This window comes from Oncorhynchus gorbuscha, unplaced genomic scaffold, assembly GCF_021184085.1.
Source record: "Oncorhynchus gorbuscha isolate QuinsamMale2020 ecotype Even-year unplaced genomic scaffold, OgorEven_v1.0 Un_scaffold_5203, whole genome shotgun sequence".
In the NCBI taxonomy this organism is placed as follows: Eukaryota; Metazoa; Chordata; class Actinopteri; order Salmoniformes; family Salmonidae; genus Oncorhynchus; species Oncorhynchus gorbuscha.
This window is the reverse complement of record NW_025749060.1, coordinates 1-15,173: the sequence shown is the minus strand read 5'-3', so window position 1 is coordinate 15,173 and position 15,173 is coordinate 1.

The window sequence follows — 15,173 nt, the reverse complement described above, 5'->3', positions numbered from 1 at the left end:
GGCCATCTGGGAACTTAACCCTGTCAATATGGCCATCTGGGAACTTTAACCCTGTCAATATGGCCATCTGGGAACTTTAACCCTGTCAATATGGCCATCTGGGAACTAACCCTGTAAATATGGCCATCTGGGAACTTTAACCCTGTAAATATGGCCATCTGGGAACTTTAACCCTGTCAATATGGCCATCTGGGAACTTTAACCCTGTAAATATGGCCATCTGGGAACTTTAACCCTGTAAATATGGCCATCTGGGAACTTTAACCCTGTAAATATGGCCATCTGGGAACTTTAACCCTGTAAATATGGCCATCTGGGAACTTTAACGCTGTCAATATGGCCATCTGGGAACTTTAACGCTGTCAATATGGCCATCTGGGAACTTTAACCCTGTCAATATGGCCATCTGGGAACTTTAACCTGTAAATATGGCCATCTCGGGAACTTTAACACTGTAAATATGGCCATCTGGGAACTTTAACCCTGTAAATATGGCCCATCTAAGAACTTTAACTCCTGTAAATATGGCCATCTGGGAACTTTAACCCTGTAAATATGGCCATCTGGGAACTTTAACCCTGTAAATATGGCCATCTGGGAACTTTAACCCTGTAAATATGGCCATCTGGGAACTTTAACCCTGTAAATATGGCCATCTGGGAACACTAACCTGGCAAAGGTTGTTTTAGAACAGCTATTTGCTCGCTGATATAAAAGTTATGTTGCTTATGTCTCAAGCGTGTGTGTGCGTTCCAAGCAAGAGTGAACTCCCAGTGTAACCGATGTGAAATGGCTAGCTAGTTAGCGGTGGTGCGCGCTAATAGCGTTTCAATCGGGTGACGTGACTCGCTCTGAGGCCTTGAAGTAGTTATTCCCCTTTGCTCTGCAAGAGCGCGGCTTTGTGGCGCGATGGGTAACGATGCTTCGAGGGTGGCTGTTGTTGATGTGTGCAGAGGGTCCCTGGTTCGGGCCCAGGTAGGGGCGAGGAGAGGGACGGAAGCTACGCTAACAAAACTCCCCCAGGCAGAAGATACTATCGTCAATAGGCGCTAAAGCAGTTAGCGGCTACGAATGTGTTAGTAAACGTTCCATTTTTAACTCAAAAGCAGGTCTTAATTTGCATATGAAACAACGACGTGTCATCTACATGGAGCGGCAATAATACTGGCCAATGAAGCACAATGGCTATTTGAGTCTTGACTTAATTAGCACTAGCAGCCAAAATGCTACACAAACAAAATGTTCTTATGGAGTGAATTCCTTTTCCGTGTCCTTCTTCTAACGTGTGATAACATTTGTTCTCAAAAGATTCATTGAGGCAAACTTTCTTGGATCGTTTTTTGGAGTTTTTCCACGAACCATAGAGTTTACTAGAGGGGACACCTGGTATGAATGTCTCACCATAAGTTTACTACAGGGGACACCTGGTATGAATGTCCTCACCATAGAGAGTTTACTACAGGGGACACCTGGTATGAATGTCCTCACCATAGAGTTTACTACAGGGGACACCTGGTATGAATGTCCTCACCATAGAGTTTACTACACAGGGGACACCTGGTATGAATGTCCTCACCATAGAGTTTACTAGAGGGGACACCTGGTATGAATGTCCTCACCATAGAGTTTACTACAGGGGACACCTGGTATGAATGTCCTCACCATAGAGTTTACTACAGGGGACACCTGGTATGAATGTCCTCACCATAGAGTTTACTAGAGTGGGACACCTGGTATGAATGTCCTCACCATAGAGTTTACTACAGGGGACACCTGGTATGAATGTCCTCACCATAGAGTTTACTACAGGGGACACCTGAGTATGAATGTCCTCACCATAGAGTTTACTACAGGGGACACCTGGTATGAGTCCTCACCATAGGTTTACTACAGAGGACACCTGGTATGAATGTCCTCACCATAGAGTTTACTACAGGGGACACCTGGTATGAATGTCCTCACCATAGAGTTTACTGAGGGGACACCTGGTATGAATGTCCCCACCATAGAGTTTACTACAGGGGACACCTGGTGCCAGAATGTCCACTCCATAGAGTTTACTGTTGGACACCTGGTATGAATGTCCTCACCATAGAGTTTACTACAGGGGGACACCTGGTATGAATGTCCTCACCAGAGTTTACTAGAGGGGACACCTGGTATGAATGTCCTCACCATAGAGTTTACTACAGAGGACACCTGGTATGAATGTCCTCACCATAGAGTTTACTAGAGGGACACCTGAATGTCCCAACCATAGAGTTTACTAGAGGGGACACCATAGAGTTTACTAGAGGACACCTGAAGTATGAATGTCCTCACCATAGAGTTTACTAGAGGGGACACCTGGTATGAATGTCCTCACCATAGAGTTTACTACAGGGGACACCTGGTATGAATGTCCTCACCATAGAGTTTACTAGAGGGGACACCTGGTATGAATGTCCTCACCATAGAGTTTACTACAGGGGACACCTGGTATGAATGTCCTCACCATAGAGTTTACTATGGGACACCTGGTATGAATGTCCTCCATAGAGTTTACTACAGGGGACACCTGGTATGAATGTCCTCACCATAGAGTTTACTAGAGGGGACACCTGGTATGAATGTCCTCACCATAGAGTTTACTACAGGGGACACCTGGTATGAATGTCCTCACCATGAGTTTACTACAGGGGACACCTGGTATGAATGTCCTCTCATAGAGTTTACTAGAGGGGACACCTGGTATGAATGTCCTCACCATAGAGTTTACTACAGGGGACACCTGGTATGAATGTCCTCACCATAGAGTTTACTACAGGGGACACCTGGTATGAATGTCCTCACCATAGAGTTTACTAGAGGGGACACCTGGTATGAATGTCCTCACCATAGAGTTTACTACAGGGGACACCTGGTATGAATGTCCTCACCATAGAGTTTACTAGAGGGGACACCTGGTATGAATGTCCTCACCATAGAGTTTACTACAGGGGACACCTGGTATGAATGTCCTCACCATAGAGTTTACTACAGGGGACACCTGGTATGAATGTCCTCACCATAGAGTTTACTACAGGGGACACCTGGTATGAATGTCCTCTCCATAGAGTTTACTAGAGGGGACACCTGGTATGAATGTCCTCTCCATAGAGTTTACTAGAGGGGACACCTAATACGAATGTCCCAACCATAGAGTTTACTAGAGGGGACACCTAATACGAATGTCCTCGCCATAGAGTTTACTAGAGGGGACACCTGGTATGAATGTCCTCACCATAGAGTTTACTACAGGGGACACCTGGTATGAATGTCCTCACCATAGAGTTTACTACAGGACACCTGGTGAATGCTCACCATAGAGAGTTTACTACAGGGACACCTGGTATGAATATCTCACCATGAGTTACTACAGGGGACACCTGGTATGAATGTCCTCTCCATAGAGTTTACTACAGGGGACACCTGGTATGAATGTCCTCCATAGAGTTTACTAGAGGGACACCTGGTATGAATGTCCTCACCATATAGTTTACTACAGGGGGACACCTGGTATGAATGTCCTCACCATAGAGTTTACTACAGGGGACACCTGGTATGAATGTCCTCACCATAGAGTTTACACAGACACCTGGTATGAATGTCCTCACCATAGTTTACTACAGGGGACACCTGGTATGAATGTCCTCACCATAGAGTTTAATAGAGGGGACACCTGGTATGAATGTCCTCACCATAGAGTTTACTAGAGGACACCTGGTACGAATGTCCTCACCATAGAGTTAATAGAGGGACACCTGGCATGAATGTCCTCTCCATAGAGTTTACTAGAGGGGACACCTGGTATGAATGTCCTCTCCATAGACTAGTGGTATCAATGTCCCCAACCATAGGTTTACTAGGGACACCTATCTTGATGAATGTCCCAACCATAGAGTTTACTAGAGGGGACACCTAATACGAATGTCCCTCGCCATAGAGTTTACTAGAGGGGATACCAGTACGAATGTCCTCTCCATAGAGTTTAATATAGGGGACACCTATCTGAGATGTCCCAACCATAGAGTTTACTAGAGGGGGACACCTAATACGAATGTCCTGTCATAGAGTTTCACTAGAGGGGATACCTGAAATGCCACAATGTCCCAACCATAGAGTTTACTAGAGGGGACACCTGGTACTCCACCTCAATGCCTCAGACCGGGGAAATTATGAACAGTGCGGCAGTACAACGTTTGAAGTTCACATTTTGAATTTAATCTAAACATTTGTCTTCTGATATGGGGCCCAAGTTCCTCATACATTGCATTGGCTGTGTGGATAGAAATGCCCCGTCTGTTTGCCATCTTACTGCCCCCAGAAGTGGGGATTCAATTCCACCCATGTCATTCTTTCACTGTCTTTCTCCTGGCTAATCTGTCTAAACAAAACACAGATTTTTTTCCCTAGGCGCTATTCAGACTTGACTTAGTCCATGTTTTGTGAGTCCATGTTAAGTCTACATATGTCAAGTCTGGTCAGACGGTGTGTTATTGTAACAATGGTCAGTAAGATTGGCACGTGTCTCTGATTGGCTGAGTGAAAGGCACTATTCAATCTGCATCCAGGAAGTTCAGCTTCTGGCGTGATTGAAATGTGAAGGCAACGTCCCAGCTTCAGTGGAGACTACATTCACGGTAAACGCTGCATATACTCCACCTGTAACAGTTGAATAGAGCCCCAAGGCAATGTTCTGACAAGGCTCGCATCAATACCAGTGTGATAAGGCCTTCTCTTGCCCCTCATCTCCGCTATAACTCACATAGCCCTAAACATTTTGATTGTAACAAATTATTGTATCGTTTTATAATCTCACAATGGGCCTGGCGACTGTAGACTATAGTTAGTATCAAAGTATTCAATTCCCGGGGTCTCCTTTAAAATGTTAGACAAAATATTGACTGAAAATCATCATCAATCAATATTTATGCTTTTAAACATTTGCAATTGAAAACCATTTGATTGTATGAGAGACACAGTTTTCAGAATATTATTTTTGTGTATTGATGCTGACTTTTACATGCACTGAAACAGCAACAAATGTTGTCACAACACTTTCTTTGGGTGTTTGAGAACTTTCCATTCTGTTTTGAAATCCATTCAGTGTATCATATGACTAACATTGGGTTGCACTTATTTTCATGGTTTTAAACAATGATGGTGTTTTGAGTTTTTCTAATTAAAACAATTCTGATATTTTTAATTGTTCTAAACGTTCTAGTTCTGATAGTTCTAAACATTGTAGTTCTGATAGTTCTAAACGTTCTAGGTCTGATAGTTCTAGCGTTCTAGGTCTGATAGTTCTAAACGTTCTAGTTCTGATAGTTCTAAACGTTCTAGTTCTGATAGTTCTAAACGTTCTAGTTCTGATAGTTCTAAACGTTCTAGTTCTGATAGTTCTAAACATTCTAGTTCTGATAGTTTTAATAGTTCTAAACGTTCTAGTTCTGATAGTTCTAATTCTGATAGTTCTATTTCTAAACATTCTACTTCTTATAGTTCTGATAGTTCTTAACATTCTAACTGTTCTATTTATCATAATTATAAACTTTCTAGTTTTGAAAGTTCTGTGGTCAAATGCAGAATCTCATTGTGGTTGAAGACGGATGGAAGCCACAGTATGTGCACACACACACACAGAAACACACATGAAACACACACAGAAACACACTGAAACACACTGAAACACACACACACACACACACACACACACACACACACACACACACACACACACACACACACACACACACACACACACACACACACACACACACACACACACACACAGAAACAATACACACACACATACTGAAACACACACACACACACACACACACATACTGAAACACACACACACATACTGAAACACACATACTGAAACAAACACACACATACTGAAACACACACACACATACTGAAAACACACACACATACTGAAACACACATACTGAAACACACACACATACTGAAAAACACACACACACACACACACACACACACACACACACACACACACACACACACACACACACACACACACACACACACACACACACACACACACACACACACTACTGAAACAAATACACACACACATACTGAAACAAATACACACACACACATACTGAAACAAATACACACACACATACTGAAAAAATAAACACACATGCACACTGAAATACACACACACTAAAACAAACACACACACCCACGTGCATGCACGCAAACATCCCACGTGCGCGCATGCAAACACACACACACACACCACAGAATGTCCTAGCCGAGTTGAGAACTAATCAATGGGGTCGTTCCCATTAAAATAAAAAGACTGATGTCTCATTTAAAAGAGAAAATAAGAACATAACCAATGAAAGAAGGAATTAATTTCACCAAAACTTTGTCTCATTTATGTAAACCGGAACACCGTTGTCTTCAGCTTGTGCCTCGAAACACCAACAACGTTTCCGTTTCTATAGTTACGTGATTAAGACTATTTAAAAATGCGAAACGACCAAATGTCGGCCATTATACTTTCATAACTGATAAAAATTCTGTCCCCCCGTATGATATTCTAAAATATGAATTTATATTAGGCCACAGCCCAAGAACAGCTATACACGATTTCATGAATAGCAACAAATAGATACAACACTGATTCACACTCTTTAATAAAACACTCCAGAAACACATTATCGACTACGAGCTGTGTTTATACAAACCAAGCAAAACCTGCCACGGATACCGAACTATGCCCCGCCAAACCCCGCTGAAGCCGTGCCTACACCTCACCCTACGACCACCAGCTAGCTGCGGCTACTGTACACTAATGCAGTACTATTGACTAGAGTTCTACAGAACACACCTCTGTTCACTGCTAGAGCTCTACAGAACTTGCCTCTGTTCACTGTTAGAGCTCTACAGAACACTCTGTTCACTGTTAGAGCACTACAGAACCGCTCTGTTCACTGTTAGAGCTCTACAGAACACACTCTGTTCACTGTTAGAGTTCTACAGAACACCTCATTCACTGTTAGGCTCTACAGAACACACTCTGTTCACTGTTAGAGCTCTACAGAACACACTGGTGTCATGATTGGACGACATCCGTCATCTGAAGTCTATAATATAACAGAGAAGGTATAACAGCTAGAACACTAGAATACTAGAGAACTAGAACACTAGAACACTAGAGTACTAGAACACTAGAACACTAGAATACAAGAGTATTAGAACACTAGAACACTCTGACTGCTTCTCAGGCAGCGCTGGCTGAAAACTTCATTCTGTTAAAGAAGCAGTGGGTACTAAGTCCCACAGTAAAGTAATGAACAGTCCCAGTAAAGTAGTAGACAGAACTACGTCCCTTAGTAAAGTAGTAGACAGAACTACGTCCCACAGTAAAGTAGTAGACAGGGCTACGTCCCACAGTAATGTAGTAGACAGAACCTAAAATCACAGTAAAATAGTAGACAGTCCCACAGTAAAGTAGTAGACAGTCCCACAGTAAAGTAGTAGACAGAACTACGTCCACAGTGAAGTAGTAGACAGTCCCACAGTAAAGTAGTAGACAGTACTAAGTCCCAGTAAAGTAGTAGACAGTACTACAGTAAAGTAGTAGACAGAACTACGTCCCACAGTAAATAGTAGACAGTCCCACAGTAAAGTAGTAGACAGAACTATGTCCCACAGTAAGTAGTAGACAGTACCACAGTAAGTAGTAGAGACAGTACGACAGTAAGTAGTAGACAGAACTACGGGCGTAGTAGTAGACAGTACTATGTCCCACAGTAAAGTGGTAGACAGAACTATGTCCACAGTAAAGTAGTAGGCAGTACTACGTCCCACAGTAAGTAGTAGACAGTCCACAGAAAAGCAGTAGTCAGAACTCGTCCCACAGTAAAGTAGTAGACAGTCCCACAGTAAAGTAGTAGACAGTACTATGTCCCACAGTAAAGTATTGACAGAACTACGTCCACAATAAAGTAGTAGACAGTCCCACAGTAAAGTAGTAGACAGTCCCACAGTAAAGTAGTAGACAGTCCCACAGTAAAGTAGTGAACAGTACTACGTCCCACAGTAAAGTAGTAGACAGTACTACGTCCCACAGTAAGTAGTAGACAGTACCACAGTAAAGTAGTAGACAGTCCGACAGTAAAGTAGTAGACAGTCCCACAGTAAAGTAGTAGACAGTCCCACAGTAAAGTAGTAGACAGTACTCGTCCACAGTAAAGTAGTAGACAGAACTATGTCCCACAGTAGAAGTAGTAGACAGTCCCACAGTAAAGTAGTAGACAGTCCCACAGTAAAGTAGTAGACAGAACTACGTCCACAGTAAAGTAGTAGACAGAACTACGTCCACATAAAGTAGTAGACAGAACTACGTCCCACAGTAAAGTAGTAGACAGAATAGTCACAGTAAAGTAGTAGACAGAACTACGTCCCACAGTAAAAGTAGTAGACAGTCCCACAGTAAAGTAGTAGACAGTACTACGTCCCACGGTAAAGTTGTAGACAGAACTAAAATCCCACAGTAAAGTAGTAGACAGAACTATGTCCCACAGTAAAGTAGTAGACAGAACTATGTCCCACAGTAAAGTAGTAGACAGAACTACGTCCCACAGTAAGTAGTAGACAGTCCCACAGTAAAGTAGTAGACAGAACTATGTCCCACAGTAAAGTAGTAGACAGTCCTACAGTAAAGTAGTAGCCAGTACCACGTCCCACAGTAAAGTAGTAGCCAGTCCCACAGTAAAGTAGTAGACAGAACTATGTCCCACAGTAAAGTAGTAGACAGTACCACAGTAAAGTAGCAGACAGAACTACGTCCCACAGTAAAGTAGTAGACAGTCCCACAGTAAAGTAGTAGACAGAACTACGTCCCACAGTAAAGTAGTAGACAGTCCCACAGTAAAGTAGTAGACAGAACTATGTCCCACAGTAAAGTAGTAGACAGAACTACGTCCCACAGTAAAGTAGTAGACAGTCCCACAGTAAAGTAGTAGACAGTACTACGTCCCACGGTAAAGTTGTAGACAGAACTACGTCCCACAGTAAAGTAGTAGACAGAACTACGTCCCACAGTAAAGTAGTAGACAGAACTACGTCCCACAGTAAAGTAGTAGACAGAACCACGTCCCACAGTAAAGTAGTAGACAGAACCACGTCCCACAGTAAAGTAGTAGACAGAACCACGTCTCACAGTAAAGTAGTAGACAGTCCCACAGTAAAGTAGTAGACAGTCCCACAGTAAAGTAGTAGACAGAACTACGTCCCACAGTAAAGTAGTAGACAGAACTACGTCCCACAGTAAAGTAGTAGACAGAACTACGTCCCACAGTAAAGTAGTAGACAGTCCCACAGTAAAGTAGTAGACAGTCCCACAGTAAAGTAGTAGACAGTCCCACAGTAAAGTAGTAGACAGTCCCACAGTAAAGTAGTAGACAGAACTACGTCCCACAGTAAAGTAGTAGACAGAACTACGTCCCACAGTAAAGTAGTAGACAGTCCCACAGTAAAGTAGTAGACAGAACTACGTCCCACAGTAAAGTAGTAGACAGTCCGACAGTAAAGTAGTAGACAGTACTACGTCCCACAGGGCTGGGGTTAGGGGGACATGGACCACAGGGCCTGGGCTGGGGGCGGGACATGGACCACAGGGCCAGGGCTGGGGGGCACATGGACCAAAGGGTCCTGCCTGGGGGGACATTGACCAAAGGGCCTGGGCTGGGAGGGGGGGACATTGACCAAAGGGCGGTTTTGCCAGAGCGTTGGGGAAGGTGGATGGACGTAAACATCTGCCTCTGATTTAAAAGGTTGCAAGTTTTTAAATCTATCAATAGAAAGTTGTTTTTTGATATTTCTGTTTTAAGCCCAAACTTTAACCCTTAGCTAAACCTTCCTAACCTTTAACCCTTAGCTAAACCATTCAGAGTTAAACTAAACATAACCCTTCTTCGAAATGTGATGTTTGCGACAACTTCGAAATGTCAACATTTCTGACGACTGAGACTGTGAGATCTAGTTAGAGAGCCTGAAATGAAGAAAGAAAAAAACCTCTAGATGTTCATTTGACATTTATAAGGTTTTGTTTTCTCTTTATTCAACCAGCCGGCCAACTGCCCTTCATTCACACAATATTTCTTGACCTTAAATCCACCCAAGGATATAATCACACACACACACACACACACACACACACACACACACACACACACACACACACACACACACACACACACACACACACACACACACACACACACACACACACACACACACACACACACACACACACACACACACACACAAGTTGAGAAGTTCAAGGGAGATAAATGTCATCCGTCATCATCCCTTTCTGTTATCCCCAACACACTCACACAGCGATCTGTCTAACACACTCACACAGCGATCTGTCTAACACACTCACACAGCGATCTGTCTAACACACTCACACAGCGATCTGTCTAACACACTCACACAGCCGATCTGTCTAACACACACCAATCTGTCTCTCACACACTCTTTTCTGACTGGCCTTCCTCCTTTAATCTTGTCACTCCTGTCAACAGCTGGACCTTTTGGTCCTGGACTTCCTGTGTCAAAGACTGGAGACAGCTAATGAGCTCAGGGCTTTATGACAGACAGACAGACAGACAGACAGACAGACAGACAGACAGACAGACAGACAGACAGACAGACAGACAGACAGACAGACAGACAGACAGACAGACAGACAGACAGACAGACAGACAGACAGACAGACAGACAGACAGACAGACAGACAGACACACACACGCACACGCACACGCACACGCACACGCACACACAGACTTGTGGAGACAGTCGGTATGAACTGGATGATCTCCGTTCGAGACCATCCTACCAACGGGACATTAAAAACTATTATAACTTATGTTTCCCGAAGTCGTGGCTGAACGAGGACACGGATAATATAGAACTGTCTGGGTTTTCCATCGGCAAGACAGAACAGCTACGTCTGGTAAGATGAGGGGTGGGGGTGGGTGTCTATTTGTCAATAACAGCTGGTGCGCGATGTCTAATATTAAGGAAGTCTTGAGGTATTGCTCGCCTGAGGTAGAGAACCTCATGATAAGCTGTAGACCACACTATTTATCAAGAGAGTTTCCATCTATATTATTCTTAGCCGTCTATTTAACAGCACAAACAGATGCTAGCACTAAGACAGCATTCAACTAGCTGTATAAGGCCATAAGCAAACAAGAAAATGCTCATCCAGAATTGGCGCTCCTAGAGGCCAGGGAATTTAATGCAGGCAAACTTAAATCCGTTTTACCTCATTTCTACCAGCATGTCACATGTTCAACCAGAGGAAAACAAATCCTAGACCACCTTTACTCCACACACAGAGACACATCCAAAGCTCTCCCTCGCCCTCCATTTTGCAAATCTGACCGTAATTCTATCCTCCTGATTCCTGCTTACAAGCAAAAAACTAAAGCAGGAAGTACTACAGTGACTCGTCTCAATACGGAAGGGTCAGATGACGCGGATGCTACACTACAGGACTGTTTTGCACAGACTGGAATATGTTCCGGGATTCATCCAATGGCGTTTGGAGGAGTACACCACCTCAGTCATCGGCTTCATCAATAAGTGCATCGACGACGTCGTCCCTCACAGTGACTGTACGTACAAATCCCAACCAGAAGCCATGGATTACGGGCAACATCCGCACCGAGCTTAAGGCTAGAGCTGCCACTTATAAGGATGGGACACTAATCCAGACGCTTTCTTAAGAAAATCCTGCTATGCCCTGCACAACCATCAAACAGGCAAAGTGTCAAAACAGGACTAAGATTGAAGATTGCCTAAATGATACTGTAGCACTCACATCAGTAGCAATGAAGTGCTACTAGGGCTCTAGTCTAAAGTAGTGCTATGTAGGGAATAGGTTCTATAGGGCTCTGGTCCTAAGTAGTGCACTATGTAGGGAATAGGGTTCTATAGGGGCTCTGGTCTAAGTGAGTGCACTATGTAAGGAATAGGGTTCTATGGGCTCTGGTCTAAAGTAGTGCACTATATAGGGCAGGGCCCTGGTCTAAAGTAATTGCACTATGTAGGGAATAGGGTTCTATAGGGCTCTGGTCTAAAGTAGTGCACTATGTAGGGAATAGGGTTCTATAGGGCTCTGGTCCTAAGTAGTGCACTATGTAGGGAATAGGGTGCCATTTGAGATGCATTTAGACTCTGGTAGATGTTGTCCTTTAAAACTCGGCTTGTTGTGTTCTTGGAAATAATATTTTGAAACGAGAAACTAAAACAAAGGAGCGTTTTTAAAACATCTTCTGTCGCTTTCTACCATCTAGAAATATGTCGTTTGTCCAACGTTGAAGCAAGTGAGCCAGAAGGAACAGAATCCTCCTTCAACAGGAAGTGAGCCAGAAGGAAGAGAATCCTCCTTCAACAGGAAGTGGGCCAGAAGGAACATAATCCTCCTTCAACAGGAAGTGGGCCAGAAGGAACAGAATCCTTCTTCAACAGGAAGTGGGCCAGAAGGAACAGAATCATAATAATAATAATAATATATGCCATTTAGCAGACGCTTTTATCCAAAGCGACTTACAGTCATGTCCTCCTTCAACAGAAAGTGAGCCAGAAGGAACAGAATCCTCCTTCAACAGGAAGTGAGCCAGAAGGAACAGAATCCTTCTTCAACAGGAAGTGAGCCAGAAGGAACAGAATCCTCCTTCAACAGGAAGTGAGCCAGAAGGAACAGAATCCTCCTTCAACAGGAAGTGGGCCAGAAGGAACAGAATCCTTCTTCAACAGGAAGTGGGCCAGAAGGAACAGAATCCTCCTTCAACAGGAAGTGGGCCAGAAGGAACAGAATCCTCCTTCAACAGGAAATGGGCCAGAAGGAACAGAATCCTCCTTCAACAGGATGTGGGCCAGAAGGAACAGACTCCTCCTTCAACAGGAAGTGAGCCAGAAGGAACACAATCCTCCTTCAACAGGAAGTGGGCCAGAAGGAACACAATACTCCTTCAACAGGAAGTGGGCCAGAAGGAACACAATCCTCCTTCAACGGGAAATGGGCCAGAAGGAACAGAATCCTCCTTCAACGGGAAGTGGGCCAGAAGGAACAGAATCCTCCTTCAACGGGAAGTGGGCCAGAAGGAACAGAATCCTCCTTCAACAGGAAGTGGGCCAGAAGGAACAGAATCCTCCTTCAACAGGAAGTGGGCCAGAAGGAACAGAATCTTCCTTCAACAGGAAGTGAGCCAGAAGGAACACAATCCTCCTTCAACAGGAAGTGGGCCAGAAGGAACACAATCCTCCTTCAACAGGAAGTGGGCCAGAAGGAACACAATCCTCCTTCAACAGGAAGTGGGCCAGAAGGAACACAATCCTCCTTCAACAGGAAGTGGGCCAGAAGGAAAACAATCCTCCTTCAACAGGAAGTGGGCCAGAAGAAACACAATCCTCCTTCAACAGGAAGTGAGCCAGAAGGAACACAATCCTCCTTCAACAGGAAGTGGGCCAGAAGGAACAGAATCCTCCTTCAACAGGAAGTGGGCCAGAAGGAACAGAATCCTCCTTAAACAGGAAGTGAGCCAGAAGGAACACAATCCTCCTTCAACAGGAAGTGGGCCAGAAGGAACAGAATCCTCCTTCAACAGGAAGTGGGCCAGAAGGAACAGAATCCTCCTTCAACAGGAAGTGAACCAGAAGGAACAGAATCCTCCTTCAACAGGAAGAAGGTATATAGCATCAGTATCTTCCTTCAACAGGAAGTAGGAAGAAGGTATATAGCATCAGTATCTTCCTTCCTGTCAGTGTAGTGGTTGTCTGTCCAAATGCACAATAAGATAGACACATAGTTTAATGATACAGAGCATCATCTTCACAAACGGATCCGAGTCCCAGCAGTAAGATCGACACATAGTTTAATGATACAGAGCATCAAAAGTAGTGCACTACATAGGGAATAGGGTTCCATAGGGTTCTGGTCTAAAGTAGTGCACTACATAGGGAATAGGGTGCATTTGAGACACACAGAGATAATGCTGCCCTCTCTTCCAGTCCTGAATCAATTGTATGTAGCCAGGATATATCATGAGAATTCTCCATTGACAAACAATACATCTCTATATTTCTTCATATATTTGTCCTCTCTCTCGGTCTTTCTCTCTCTCGCCGTCTCAGTCGACCAGAGACTTGAGGTCTGGTAAGCCGGTCAGTTTGAGGTCCAGCAGCATCTGACCATAGGCTTTACCCTAAAGCAGAGAGGAAGAGAGAGAGATGTAAACCCTTTACCCTAAAGCAGAGAGGAAGAGAGAGAGAGAGAGAGAGAGAGAGAGAGAGAGAGAGAGAGAGAGAGAGAGATGTAAACCCTTTACCCTAAAGCAGAGAGGAAGAGAGAGAGAGAGAGAGAGAGAGAGAGAGGAAGAGAGAGAGATGTAAACCCTTTACCCTAGAGCAGAGAGGAAGAGAGAGAGAGAGAGAGAGAGAGAGAGAGAGAGAGAGAGAGATGTAAACCCTTTACCATAGAGCAGAGAGGGAAGAGAAGAGAGAGAGAGAGAGAGAGAGAGAGAGAGAGAGAGAGGAGAGATGTAAACCCTTACCCTAGAGCAGAGAGGAAGAGAGAGAGAGAGGAGAGGAGAGGTGTAAACCCTTACCCTAAAGCAGAGGAAGAGAGAGAGAGAGAGGAAGAGAGAGAGAGATGTAAACCCTTTACCCTAGAGCAGAGAGGAAGAGAGAGAGAGAGAGAGAGAGAGAGAGAGAGAGAGAGAGAGAGAGAGAGAGAGAGAGAGAGAGAGAGAGAGATGTAAACCCTTTACCCTGAAGCAGAGAGGAAGAGAGAGAGAGAGAGAGAGAGAGAGAGAGAGAGAGAGAGAGAGAGAGAGAGAGAGAGAGAGAGAGAGAGAGAGAGAGAGAGAGAGGAGAGAGATGTAAACCCTTTACCCTAAAGCAGGAAGAGAGAGAGAGAGAGAGGAGAGAGAGAGAGAGAGAGAGAGAGAGAGAGAGAGAGAGAGAGAGAGAGAGGTGTAAGCCCTTTACCCTAAAGCAGAGAGGAAGGAGAGAGAGAGAGAGAGAGAGAGACAGAGAGACAGAGAGACAGAGAGAGAGAGATGTAAACCCTTTACCCTAAAGCAGAGAGGACG